The 15,190-nt window shown below is 40.4% G+C and overlaps 1 protein-coding gene across 1 annotated transcript in view; it reads right to left on the reverse strand.

Moving 5' to 3' along the window:
• The window catches only part of ATP8A2 (ATPase phospholipid transporting 8A2), a 528,491-nt gene that overhangs the window by 200,638 nt on the left and 312,663 nt on the right, over positions 1-15,190 (reverse strand). The gene's annotated exons all lie outside the window — the stretch shown is intronic.

Genomic DNA, 15,190 nt, shown 5'->3' on the forward strand with positions numbered 1-15,190 from the left:
ATAGAAACAAACAAACATGAAAAAAAGAAATACATAAAGAAATATTTCTCCTGGTCAGAAAATTTACATCATTATTTTTATCTTGAACTTGTTTTATATTCCACTTGACCCAGATATAATTCAACCCAAACTTAATATATTTTGGTTTAAAATACGACCCTTTTATTGATCACTGTATCATACTTAACAAAAATAATGAATAGAAATTAAAATAAATTTTCTGTGGCTTAGAATTAAAATTAATTCTAGGTGCTAAAAATTATTTTAGATTGAGTTTTCATTATAAGTACTAGTGGTATACAATGGATAAAATAATAAATAAAATTTTAGTAGAAATACATCTTTTAATGAGGTATATGGAGCTGAGTCCTCCCTGGCCCATTAGTTCATGTAACTGTGGAAGAATATTGCCCACCAGAGGCCCGGTGCATGAAAATTCATGCACTGGAGCGGGGGGGGGGGGGGTGGGTGGGGGTGGGGGGGAGTCCCCTCAGCCTGGCCTGCCCCCTTTCACAGTCCAGGAGCACTCAGGGGTGAGAGGCGACCTGGTGATCAGGGGAAGGTGACACCCCCATCACACCTCTGCTGCTGCTACTGCTGGCAGCGCAAGCCTCGGCCAACCCTGGTTACCTGAGCCTCGGCAGCCCTGGGCAGCTGGGCAGCCGCCATCTGAGGCTTGCCTGCTCCTCGGGCTGGCCCTGGGTGGCTGGGGGGCTGAGGGGACTGGGGTACTCTGGAGGCAGGCGCGCAGAGTGGCCTGGCCATGCCACGCACCTGCTGCCCCGGTGGGGCTGAGGGGACTGGGCACCACCATCTTGTGGCTGTGGGCGCCGCCATCTTTGAGGGCGTGGCAGTAAATTAGCATATTCCCTCCTTATTGGATGTGGGCGCTGCCATCTTTGTGAGGGTATGACGGTCAATTAGCGTATTCCCTCTTTATTAGATAGGATTGCTAGAATTGAGATGGGGTTGAGTTTTATTCCTATTCCTACTGCTAATTTCCATAGCTCCAAGTCCTAAGAAATCTCATTCACATGATAAATGAGAAGGTAAAATTTTGTTAGAGCAATATTCATCAATACTTTAAACCTCTGAGCCATGTACCAAAAAAATAATAAAATACTCTAGTAGTAAAGTTATTTGAAATCATCTATCTGCTGACATCTTGAGTAGGTCTTTTACAGAGTTTTCTGAAAGCAAAGAAAAAGAAACCATTGACTTGAAAAGAATTTGTTAACTATTTATCAGAATAATTTACTTTCCCAATTTTTATGAAAGTATACCTAAAGACTGTACTAAGAAGTTTCAGATAACTTCAAATTATCCTGCTATGCTTTCACTTAGATGTGCCCTTTCCACCTAATACACTCAGAAAGGTTTTAATACATGATCGCTATTACATTATTGTTTGATAAAATAGTGTCCTCTTATCACATAGGCCTACCTTGCTCACATCATATTCTCTGTACATGAGGTTCTGCGGGTATATGACAGTCACCCTATATCACATGCTTCAAGCATTTTTCCAAACCTGAGCTCATTCAAATTTTAGACTTCTGCCATAAAACCTAACTGGCAACACCTGTCTTCACTTTTAAAAAAATAAATCTTCACCCAAGGAAATGTTTATTGACTTTTTTTTTGGAGGTGGGAGAGAGGAGAGGGGAGAGAGAGAGAAAAAAACAGAAAAACATTAATGTGAGCGAGGAACATCAATGGGGTGCCTCTGGTATGTGCCCTGACCAGAGATTGAACCCACAATTTTTTGGTGTACAGGACAGACAACACTCCAACTAACTGAGCCACACTGGCTGGGGCATCTGTCTTCACTTTTTTACTAATCATTTAAATCAGTAAAAAAAATTCTGACTTCAAATTTCAACTAAAATATACATGTTAGCCCAGCCAGAGTGACTCAGTGGTTGAGCATTGACATATGAGCCAGGAGGTCACAGATTCCCAGTCAGGGCACATGCCCGGGTTGTGGGCTCAGTCCCCAGTGTGTGGCGTGCAGGAGGCAGCCAATCAATGATTCTCTCTCATCATTGATTTTTCTATCTCTCTCTCCTTTCCTCCCTGAAATAAATAAAAATATATTTTTAAAAAAATAAGCCCTATCCAGTTTGGCTCAGTGGATAGAGCATCGGCCTGGGGATCGAAGGGTCTCGGGTTTGATTCTGGTCAAGGACACATACCTTGGTTTCAGGCTCCTCCCTGGCCTGGGCCCTGGAAAGGGAGCATGCAGGAGGCAACCAATTGATGTGTCTTGAATGAGGATTAAAAATAATAATAATAAAATAAAATATACATGTTAGTATATATGCCCATGATGACCATTTCATTTCTGAGCTTCCTTTCATAAAGATCAGTGGGATGAACAGAGCCTTTCCCGAATACCGTGTCTACAGGAAATAAAAACAGTTGCCTTTCATGTTTCTTCCTGAGTTTCTCTGTGACAGTTCCTCAGGAGCGAGGTCTTATTGACCATTGTGTGGGGTTTTATTGTTTTATTTTTTCAATAAATGTCTCTTTGGTTTGTATCTCTGAGATGTTTTGTGTTCCATGAAGCATGCCCCACAGTGAGATTCTGAGGTGTGTACCTTTGTTTTGTAAAGTAGGAGATGTTGACTTTCTCAATCTCTCTGTGAGAGATATAATTATACACTGAGTGGCCAGATTATTATGATCTCTGAATGCATAATAATCTGGCCACTCAGTGTATATCCTATATAATAAAAGGCTAATATGCAAATTGTCCCCTTGACCAGGAGTTCGACCAGCAGGCAGGCCGGCCAACTGCCCATGTCCCCTCCCCCTGGCCAGGCTGGCCGGCCCCCACCCATGCACGAATTCATGCACTGGGATTTTAAAATACACACACACACACACACACACACACACACACACACACACTGAGTGGCCAGATTATTATGCGTTCAGAGATCATAATAATCTGGCCACTCAGTGTATATCTATTATCTATTTCTATATGTGAATATAAAATTCAGCAATTCCATTTTTAGTTATATGCCAAGAGAATTGAAAACATGTCTATATAAAAACTTGTATATGAATGTTCATAACAGTATTATTCATAATAGAAATAAGTGGAAACATCATAAATGACTATCAATTGACAAATGGATAAACAAAATGTAGTAGAACCATACAATGAAGCATTATTTTGCCACAAAAAGAAATGAAGTACTGCCCTAACCAGTTTGGCTCAGTGGATAGAGTGTCGGCCTGCAGACTGAAGGGTCCCAGGTTCGATTCTGGTCAAGGGCATGTACCTTAGTTGCGGGCACATCCCCAGTAGGGGGCGTGCAGGAGGCAGCTGATCCATGTCTCTCTCTCATCGATGTTTCTAACTCTCTATCCCTCTCCCTTCCTCTCTGTAAAAAAATCAATAAAATATATTTAAAGAAAATAAATGAAGTACTAATAATATGCTACAACATGAATAGACCCTTGAAATCCTTATGCTAAATGACACAAAATGCCACATACTGTATGATTTCACTTATATGAAATGTCCAGAATAGATGAATCCATGGAGACAGAAAATGCATTAGAAATTGTCAGATGCTTTGTTGTTGTTGGTGGTAGTATGATCAGGAGTGACTGCTAACAGCTATGAGTTTTCTTTTTAGAGTAATGGAAGTGTTTTGAAATTATATAGTGGTGATAGTTGTATAAGTCTGTGAATGTAGTAAGATTCTTCAATTGTATACTTTTAAAGGAAAAATTTTATGGCATTTGAATTATATTTCAATAAAAAAACTTTGCTTTTAGCTCTCACCTCTCATTCCAATACCAGCTATTTATTTACCTACAGCTGCCTACCATCATCGGAACATCTCAAATTCTCCATACCTGCAGCAGTGTAGAAGAAATGCAAGATTGCCTGAGATAAGACTTCCATTACAGTCCTGATTCAACCCCTAAATAGCCATGTGACTTTAAGCAATCTACATAACCTTTCTTTATGTCATTATCCTTTGAAAAACAACTGAGTTGGGCTTGATCATTTCTATTGGATCTTTTGAATTAAAAATTATGCCATAATGTAGTAGATTTAGAGCACTTTACTGTGGAGGACTTCAAATGAAAATGCCTCAAAACTTCATTTTACACATGATACGGTTGGTTCAACATCTCAAACACCAAGTAATTAGCAGATAAGTTGACCTCTTACTCTATTAGAGAGAGAAGATAATAGTTTTAACCTCCCCATCTATTTTCTTTGTAACCCCAAATCTCAGATGACAGGCATAGTAAAACCACCTTATATATTTTTCTGTTCATCCATATTCTCATTCTTTCTGGTTTCTTGGCTAATTCTTACTCAAGGTCTTGGTTCCATTTCCATCTCTTTCTATCATGCCCCAAATGTCCAGCCTCTACCAGAACTTTAGCTCTTCAGTCTCTTCCTATAAACAGATTGTCTTCCATAGATTAAAAGAAAGAAATACCATCCCTCTACTCCCTAAAAGTAAAGTTGTTTTCTTATTAAAAGAAATTTATACTTTGAGCTTCTATTTCCAGATCAACTGAGTCTTAGCCTCCACAACCAAACTCCAACCAGGACAGTATTGAAACTATTCTCTCTGACAGACTTCTCCCCACCTAGTCATCAGATTTAATGACCATTATAAGTCCTCATTATCCTTCACCTCTTCGGAGCATAAGTAATGACCTTTCAAATTCATCTCTCTTTTGGCTGCTGTGATGTGATATGACACTTGTACTTCTCCAATTTTTAGTGTCACTCCTTTTTCATCCTTGCCATTTCCTTGTTGTGAGCCAGGCCCTTATATGGGAATACCAGGAGACTCAGTGCTGGGACTTCACGTCTTCCCTTTCATCATTCCTCTACCAGGAGCTCATCTATTCCTGAAGCCCAGAAAGTCTCTTTATATAGATGACTTTCAAACTGCATTTATAATGCCAACCTTCTTTTACTCACTGGCTACTGCCCATCTTCATCTTTGTGTATCACTGCAATATTTAAAAATAATGAATAGACTTTATGTTTTAGAACAGTTTTAAGTCTACAGAAAAATGAGCAGAAAGCACAGAGTTCCCATTACCACCCGTACAGACCCAAAGAGTTTCTCCTATTAACATCTTATATTAGTGTGATACACCTGTTACAATTGATGAGTCAATACTGGTACATTATTATTAATCAAACTCCATAGTTTAGACTAGGGCTTATTCTTCATATTGTACAGTTCTATGAAATTTGACAAATGTAAGATGTCATGTATCCATCATCCCAGTATCATGCAGAATCATTTCACTGCCCTAAAAAGTCCTTGTGCTTTATCCTTCCTGATCTCTATCCCTGTAATCACTGTAATTTTAACATCTAAAACCAACTTGTCAGTTCTGGTTCAAGATAGCAATGCAGGAGGATCCTGAACTCATTTCATCTCACATATACACCAAATCTATAGTTACATATGGAATAATTCTCACTGGAAAAAAACCCAAACTAGTTGAGCAACTCCTACACCTTGGGCCAATGTGAGCAAAAACCCACATCGAAGCAGGTACAGAAGGAAGCTAAGACACAATCTCGCCATGAACTCCCCCACCCAGAGCCATCCACAAATGGGAGGGAACTCACAAACCCGAGCTTCTCCCTGAGGAGCAAGGATTCTTACCCTACATCTAACACCTGATATTTTAAGACCTGCCCCGGAGAAATAAGTTCCCCAAACACCTGTCTTTGAAAGCCAATGGGGCTTGCATCCAGGGGACTCAAAAGGCTATAGTGCACTGAGAAACAGTTCTTAAAGGGCTCACAGGTGGACTCACCTACCCCAGGATCCAGTGCAGAGGCAGCCACTGAAAAGTGCCCAGACTTTTTGTGGAAGAGGCTTATTTGGTTATATTAAATTGTCAACCAGAGGGGCAGGAATCTACTTTAACACACATTGAGGGGCCTAGTGAAATACCCTCCAGGGACGGAGTCTGGTAGGCACCATCTTTGCATCCTCCCTCTGCCATGTTGCAGAGCACTGGGATCTCCTGGCATGGAACTCATCCACACATCTGGTGCCCTGGTGTTTACATATAGTACCTTGGTATTTGTGGCTGCTGCCTAAGGGACATCCCTTGATCAACTGGCTCTGGTAGCCAGTGGGGCTTGTGTTCATGAGTTTAATGGGATGGTAGCAAAGAAAGGAACAGTTAGGAAATGGCAATCACCCCAGGGCTCAGTGAATAGGAAGCAGACAGAAACACCTATCCCCTGGTCTTCCCTTGAAAGAGGTATATTTGTGTACTTTAAAAGCTGCTGCCTGAATGTGTGGCTTCCAGTCAGCCTGAATCTAGGTACTGAGATCCTTCCCTTTGGGATACTGACCAGTCTTGGCATACCTTCAGCTACTGGGGACCACTAAAAATAAAGTAGGCTGCTTGGATAATTATAAAGGCTTGAGAGACAGCTAAAAGCTAGGGTAGGGTGAATGATAAGGTTCATTTCCTGCATGAGGCCACTCCTTCAAGACTGGGAGAGGTAGCTGGTTTATCTAATGCACAGAAACCAACACAGACAGTCAAGGACAATAAAGAAACAGGAATCTGTTTCAAATGGAAGAAAAAAACTCAGAAAAAGACTTTAATGAAATAGAAATAAGTGACTTACCTGATAAAGAATTTAAAATACTGGTCATAAAGATACTCACTGAGCTTGGGAGAAGAATGAATGAATACAGTGAGAACTTTAACAAAGAGACAGAAAATATCAGAAAGTACCAAACAGAAGTCATGGAGCTGAAGAATACAATAACTTCATTGAAAAACACAACAGAAAGGTTCAACAGCAGACTAGATGAGAAGAAAAGATCAGTGAACTTGAAGATAGGGCAATGGACCACACCCAAGCAGAGCAATAAAATCAACATGTCACTTTTCATCCAACCAGATTTCACTCACTATTCCCCCCAGTTGAAGTCTTAAAATTTTGAGTTCAAGATTTCTTTTCTCTTTCTGTCATTCCCTTATCATTCATTCCCTTTGTGGTATCTTTTGTTTTCTCTGACTTCACTTTTCTTTGTTGTTCCGTTCTACTATAAACTGTGAGATTCAGTTCAACCAGGGAATTTGCTGTACATATGTTTGTAGAGCAAGTAGCTCCAGAGTCTAAAATGAACACTGTCTTTAACAAATGAATAATGTCCTCATATCCCATCACCAGGAGCCCGATCTTTCGATTTGTACTCTAAAGTAGCAAATGCTGTATTACAGTAAGTGCATGTTATTACAGTTTTGAGTTTAGAGTCTTTGCAATTTTTTTCACTTTCTTATAAGTATTAAGATATACCTATAGTGAATAAAGCAGTTCAGAAAAAAAAACAGACAGCTACATTGGTAATCATTAAATACCTATGAACCTTCAAATCAATGTAAGAAGTTAATATTGTAAGAGCTGCAGCCTTCAACAAGACAGTAACTTAACTATTTCCACAGTTTCCGTATTTCATGCCATGATGTGGCATTTTATAAACACTCTTTGTACTTAATTTCTGAAATGTCAGCATGGTTTTGAGTATGGAATATGTGTAGAAACTATATCTATATGCATAGCTTTTGATTTCAAGTACACAGAGAGTTCCAGAGCAACCTTTAATTTTGAATAATTTATACTTATTACAGGTTTTTTTTCTGACCAAATGAAAGATATATTACCTCATTATCCTTAAATAAGGGTAAATAAGAAAAAGTAAGCTAACTCTTCAGTATCTATTTCTAAAGCAAAGTCAGAATTTGTAGGAAATGAAAAAAAGTATTTTAACAAAATCCTTAGCCAAACATCTAAAATACATGAACGGAAAATTAACAATCAAGAAAACAAAAGCTGGCAATTGAATGTTTAATGTCAGCAAGTCAGATAACTTACATTCTAGACCTAAGAACTATTCATCATTGCTAAAATTCTGATGGCAGTGTCTAACTGTTTAATACCCCATATTTCTCCTAAACAAACCTCTTAAAACTCAGCTAACTTCTGCCTTTTCTTTATGCTAGACACCTCTTGGACAGGGCTATAGTTTTAAGTTCACAGAATCCATTTCTCTACACACCGAGTGAAGAAGTCATTTAGCAGGGCCATCAAATCCAGACTGTGGCAGCTGGGGAGCAAGGCCACATTAGGCTCTGAGTCTCTCTCCAGGAGGAACCTTTTCATAGTGAAGCAAAATGTCTAACTGCAACTGTCTCAAAAGAAAAAGAGAAAAAATTCATATTTAAAGATATTTTTAGCCCTGACTGGTTTGGCTCAGCGGGTAGAGCGTTGGCCTGCAGACTGAAGGGTCCCGGGTTCAATTCCTGTCAAGGGCATGTACCTTGGTTGCAAGCACATCCCCATTAGGGGGCGTGCAAGAGGCAGCTTATCAATGTTTCTCTTTCATGGATGTTTCTAACTCTCTATCCCTCTCCCTTCCTCTCTGTAAAAAATCAATAAAATATATATTTTTTAAAAAAAGACATTTTTAGACCTGGAATGTGTTTACAAAAAAGCTCTTGACAGTTTTTGTGACCCAATAATAATGAAGAAACTAACCTCTAGTCTTATAAATGTAGACATAATAATTTTTCTCTATTTAATTATTAGATCAGTAGAATAACAAAGCTACAAAACTCACATAAAATTGTTCAACATCATAGAAAATTAAACTCCAAAACACATGGAGATTATTATAGTTAAGAGTTAAAATTAGCTTTCTCATCACTTGTCGGAGCAGATAGGCTTCTAAATTTTATAGCTTTTCAAGTAGACACCACTTATTTCTATCTTCACACTTTTAAAAAATATGTTTTTACTGATTTGAGAGAGAGAGGAAGGGAGAGGAAGAGATAGACACATTGATTGAGAGAGAAACATCAACATCAATCAGCTGCCTCCTGCACGCCCCTAACTGGGGATTGAGCCCGCAACCCGGGCATGTGCCCTGACTGGGAATCGAATCAATGATGCATAGGTTGATGTTCAACAAGTGAGCCACACTGGCCGGGAACCCACATTCACACTTTTAATATAAATTGTAATATTTATTAATACTTCTTCCCAACCAAGAATCCTCTCTATATTAATATCATTAAAACTACCATTTCTCACACCCTCAGAAAATGATTATAAATTAAGACAGGCATTTTCAAATACCCTAACAAAAACTAAAAGGTCCTCTAAGTTTAAACACAATGTTTTGCCAAAGCATACAATGCACTATATGCACCAGCAGTCACTTCACCAGCAGAAAATTACTAATGTGTTCCTTTCTCAAAAGATGGATGTTTGTGCTTGCTGTGGGCAATCATTTGTTACTAGAGGCCCAGTGCACGAAATTCGTGCACGGGGTGTGTGTGGGGGGGTCCCCCCAGCCCAGCCTGCACCCTCTCCAATCTGGGACCCCTTGAGGGCAGTCCGACATCCCTCTCACAATCCAGGACTGCTGGCTCCCAACTGCTCGCCTTCCTGCCTTCCTGATTGCCCCTAACCGCTTCTGCCTGCCAGCCTGATCACCCCCCTAACCACTCCCCTGCCAGCCTGATTGATACCTAACTGCTCCCCTGCCAGCCTGTTTGCCCCAACTGCCCTCCCCTGCAGGCCTGTTCACCCCTAACTGCCCTCCCCTGCAGGCCTGTTCACCCCTAACTGCCCTCCCCTGCAGGCCTGTTCACCCCTAACTGCCCTCCCCTGCAGGCCTGGTCCCCCACAACTGCTCTCCCCTGCAGGCCTGATTGCCCACAACTGCCCTCCCTTGCAAGCCTGGTCCCTCCCAACTGCCCACCCCTGCTGGCCATTTTGTGGTGGCCATTGTGTCCACATGGGGGCAGGATCTTTGACCACATGGAGGCAGCCATCTTGTGTGTTGGATTGATGGTCAATCTGCATATTACTCTTTTATTAGATAGGATAGAGGCCTGGTGCACAGGTGGGGGCTGGCTGGTTCGCCCTGAAGAGTGTCCCGGATCAGGGTGGGGGTTCCCTTGGGGCGTGGGGTGGCCTGGGCGAGGGGCCTGTGGTGGTTTGCAGGCCGGCCACGCCCCCTGGTGACCCAAGCGGAGGCCCTGGTATCTGGGATTTATTTATCTTCTACAATTGAAACTTTGTAGCCTGGAGTGGAGCCAAGCCTTCTGCTCGCTCCGTGGCAGCAGCCATTTCTGTTGGGATTTATTTATGTTCTATAATTGAAATTTTGTAGCCTTAAGCGGAGGCCTGGGACAGGTGGAAAGCTTGGCTTCCTCCATCTCCGGGGGCAACCCTAGCCTCCTGCTCTCTCCAGCTCCGTGGCTGCCGCCATTTTTGTTGGGATTTATTTATCTTCTATCATTGAAACTTTGTAGCATTGAGTAGAGGCCTGGGCTGGCAAGGGCAGGCGGAAAGCTTGGCTTCCTCCATTGCCAGGGAAACCCAAGCCTCCCTCCTGCTCTCTGTGGCCGCAGCCATCTTGGTTGGGTTTATTTGCATATTTGCTCCTGATTGGCTGGTGGGCATGGCTGGTGGGTGTGGCTTGTGGGTGTAGAGGAGGTACAGTCAATTTGCATATTACTCTTTTATTAGATAGGATTTCTCCTGATACATAAATGGAAGTTTCAGCTGCTCTTCACATTATTTTAGCATGTGCTCTCTTAAGTTAGGCAAAAATCATAGTACTGGGACCTACTCTAAGGCAAAGAACAGGTATAATTCAATGTATTATTAACTAACAAGTTTTGTGAGTCCACCTCAGTTTCACATGGAGAACCTAGTATACCCTTTGAGTAAAGATAATATTGGAGATAGTTTTGGAAGGACGGGCAGAATTTCAATACTAAGGTATGGGGAAGAAGCAAGTGGCAAGTTGAGTTTAGATGCTGATATAAACAAGAGAGCATGGCAGCATATCATATATCACCTGTGTGATAACTATTTATTATAATGACTGGAGCGAAAATAAAATTATAGTAGCTCTGAAATTGACACCACGAACCACTATTAAATAACTGTATTATCCCAAACACTGGATTAGAATTTTGATATTCAGTTTCAATTATATTATTAAAATCATTTTAGCATCCTGTTACAATCCTGTCATCTGATTTAGTCAACACCTGCAATAAGTCAGTTAATTAAAAAAGCAGTCAAACCTGACCATAAATATTTTAACTTAGAATATATAAATGTAAATTTATTCACCAAAACTTGATTCTACAGTCAAGCACTGCTCTCCTGCCGGAAGTTCCATTTTTCCATCATACACAGATATCACAATATACTGATAATATTAAGTTACAAAAGTCCAGTTTCAAGTGTTTATTTTTTTAAGTCATGAGAAAACTTGCGAGACAATTTGAATGCAAATCCTTCATGAATTTTTTTAATCCATCAGTTTTTCAGTTGTCTTATTCATATCTAATTAGCTTTTTAAAAAACCCTCACCTTTGAGTCTTTCCAAAGTACACAAATTAGTTTTCATTAAAACAACACTCCTTTACTTTCTGCACATGTATTTCATCACTTCATGTAAGAGTTTACACTGTGTGGTTATAATAACTTACACTACCAGTAAGGAAGGAACCGCTGAGGGGGCCCATGGAATCAAAGGGAAATAAAACTTTATTTTTCTCCCTCACAACTGGTGGCAACAAAATTTCAGTGTGGAAGGTTAGAGGTTTACTTTTATGATGAGGTTTTTAAAAAGTCAATTTTGGATTTATCTATTGCTGAAGTAATACTTAGCATCTAAACCTATTTTACAAATAAAATCAGAACTGGCATGCACACTGATAGCAGAATTCCTGTGGTTACAATTTCTATTACTTCCCAATCACCCATGTCCAATGGAACTTGAGAAAAACTCAAGTTAGATTAACATTTATCACCTCCCTATATTTTGCATAGGAAAAGAACTCATTTGGACTTGTTGGTTTTTTCTAATTAAAATATTCAATTCATATTTCATAACACTAGGGTCAATTTTATTTTTAAAGTTGGCAAGCATATACCAGGTATTAGTTATTCTGTGATTCACCATTTTTGTCTTTGCCCAGAAAATATACTGCAGAACATACCAGGTAGCTACTGGTCTTCAAGGTCTCAATGAAGTTGCCACTATAAATACTGTGCCTCAATTACTGAATCTGGATCATTGTTTCATTGCAATCATCTGTTGTCCATATTTGTAAAGACAAGTTCTGAAATGTATGCTTATTATTATTATATTTTTTATTAATCCTCACGCAAGGATATTTTTTCCATTGATTTTTTTTTTTTTTTAGAGAAAGTGGAAGGAGGGTAGGGAGGGAGAGGGAGAGGGTGAAGAAAAGGGAGATGGAGGAAGAGAGAGATGTGAGAGAGACACATCAATAGGTTGCCTCCTGCATGCACCCTGATTGGGGCTGGGGATCAAACCTGCAACCTAGGTACATGCCCTTGACTGGGAATCGAACCCGAGACCCTTCAGTGTGCAGGCTGACACTGAACCACTGAGCCACACCAGGGTTGTTATACTTATTTTTAAAACAATAGGAAGTATCTCTAATGTAAGGCAAACATTTTGAAGTTCTAGCATCCAAATAATGAATCTCTAACTAATGTAGGTTACCACGTAGATCAGATTTTTAACATTTAAATCATCAAATAACATTTAAATAATATTTAAGTCATCAAACTTCAAGTTTCAAAGTGTATTTGAAAGTCTCCCAATAGCCAATGCAAGTGCTCTGGCATGGAGTGGAAGAAAGTCAGAACTGCTCTCTGATCATGCTGCAAGTCCTGCCCCCTTCCTGAGTGCACCACCCACGCACAGGATGTGGGAGGCAGATCTGTAAAGCAGCAGCACTGGGTAAAGTTTACCCGTATGAGTTTCCAAAACAGTTATGTGTTTGGCCAGTGGGTTGGAGTGATGGAGTCATACAGAAGCCTTGGAGAATTTGGCTTGAAGCTGAGAAACAAGGGGATTTTTATTCGGGTCAGAGCACTAACCCATTCCAGGTGAACATGTCTGGACAGCCTACCAGGCATGGAGAGCACCTTAGAGAGAAGCTCGGGCTCCACAGCTATCCCAGAAGAGGGAACAGACTCCACGTGAACCTAGAAATGCAGGCCTTGCACGGAGGTGGAGCACCCAGAGATGTATAACCCCCACCCAGCATATTTTAATTCTCTTTCCATAAGGCAGATCTCTTTTCTGGCTGTAACTGTGCGTAGCTTATTCAGACAATAGCCCGATGTGCTCCTCTACACAGACCTCAGAAAACCAAGCAAGATTAGGGCTCAGATTCAGGTTCCATGGCTGAATGGAAGTATATAGTTTTGCTGAGGATCAAAATGTCAGTAATTCTTAACCCAGAAAGATGCTTTCTGATGCTTCTGCCTGAGATTAATAGAGTTGGGCAACTGACAGATTTAAAGGAAGATCTCAGGCTCACAATCTCCTTTTGGCTGCTAAAACCATGCCCTAATAACACCCTAAGGTTATTCTTGCTGAGAATTTTATAAAGGTTACATTTGCCAAGCATGGAGGCAGGCCGAGGCAGGGCTTGGAGATGAAAAAGCTCATTACAGCTGTGATAGCTGGAGTCCCATTTCTTAGCATTGAAATACGTACATTCTTTGTGATATGCTTAGTTTCTCAGTTCAGCAATCTCCTCCCCAGGGACAGTTTTTTTAGGAAAAAATCCATATAGTGCTCCCAGGTGTTCAGGAACCCATCATACAACTCCTTTAACGTTCAATGAGTAGCTGCACCTTAAGTCGTATGGAAGGTTTTTGAAAATCACTGGAGAGAGGATTACTAGCATATTGGGCATCTGGGCCTGATTCAAGATCCTGTGTGATAATTTCTGATGTGAGCATCTTTTACTTGACTTCTTAGGATGGACCTGATATCCCATTTAAGACTGTAGAATGAGGTACCTGTGTTTGTTCACTGTGCTTATTACTCCCCTCTTTAGTAAACAAATGACCTCAGCTTTGCTCTGACCAGATCCGCACAGATGCTGGTTCTTATCCCCACTGTTCTCAGAGGTACTTGGTATAATGGCGACACAGGCAGTTAGTGCGCTAGCATCAGAACATCTGGTTTACAGTGGTGGCTTGGCCACTGTTTGGCATGTGACTTAAGCCGTATGTGCCTTAGCTTCCTCACGTACAATGTGGATAATGGTAGTGAATATTTAATAGGGGTTGGTGGGTATTAAATACGTGTGAAAAGCACATATAACAGTGGATGGTACATACGGTTCAGTAAATGTTAGCTACTATTTTGATTTTTTTTGTTAATACATTATTTTCTTTTATTTTTTTCCATCACCATTTATCCCCCCTATACCCTATTCCTTGTTTTAGGATATATTGAGTCATCAGAAAACATTTCACCTTTTTAATTTCCTTTAGAAAATGCCTTAAATGTTCCCAGAGATCTGGATGTTCCATTGGAAATGTCCACATCTTATTTTCATAAAGAAGAGTCACTATTTTGCTCTCATGGGTCAAAGGAGAAAGTGTTAATTTGTTGCTTAAGAACATTCCTGTGTCCTAAAATGGCTTCATCTGCCACCAGTAAGAGCAGCTGAAATCCTTGAATCCAGAAGCTGCTTCAAGAGGAGCCCTTAAAAATACATGCAGAGAAAAAGTTCCTTGTTCATCTGAATACAGTTGTTTGAAGCAAGTCTCCCATGGACTCCTCTCTCCAGGCTCCTGTTCAATCATGTCTGCCCTCCAATGAGGCAGACTTGTTTGTTTTCAAGTGATGAATTTCTGCCTTGCCCAATATAATCATCCACCAAAACGACTCTCTGTTCAGGGAGGGAGTGCATTCAGGTGTTTAGACTCTGGCTGGAGATCACATGTTCATACCAGTTAACTGCCACCACTACCCAAAGAGGTCAGTTAAGTCCCATTTTATAATTAGGACCCTGACATGCAGAAAGATCATGCAACTAAAGCTTGAATCAAAAGTCATACCTCTCAGTCTCTTCTTTCTAAAGATGGGCCTTCCCTTTAAGTACTGTCTTAATGCACTGCAATTTGATATTATTTTCTACTAAGAATTTAAAACTGTTTGAAATAGTCTTTCCCACTGAGGATTGGACACCCACTTATTTAAAAAAGCTATATATAAAAAGAGAAATCTATACCTTCAATAGGCCAGGTGGACAAAAGAGTTACATCAAAGTACATGACTGCTGGATG

This window comes from Eptesicus fuscus, chromosome 7 (genome assembly GCF_027574615.1).
Source record: "Eptesicus fuscus isolate TK198812 chromosome 7, DD_ASM_mEF_20220401, whole genome shotgun sequence".
NCBI classification, from domain to species: Eukaryota; Metazoa; Chordata; class Mammalia; order Chiroptera; family Vespertilionidae; genus Eptesicus; species Eptesicus fuscus.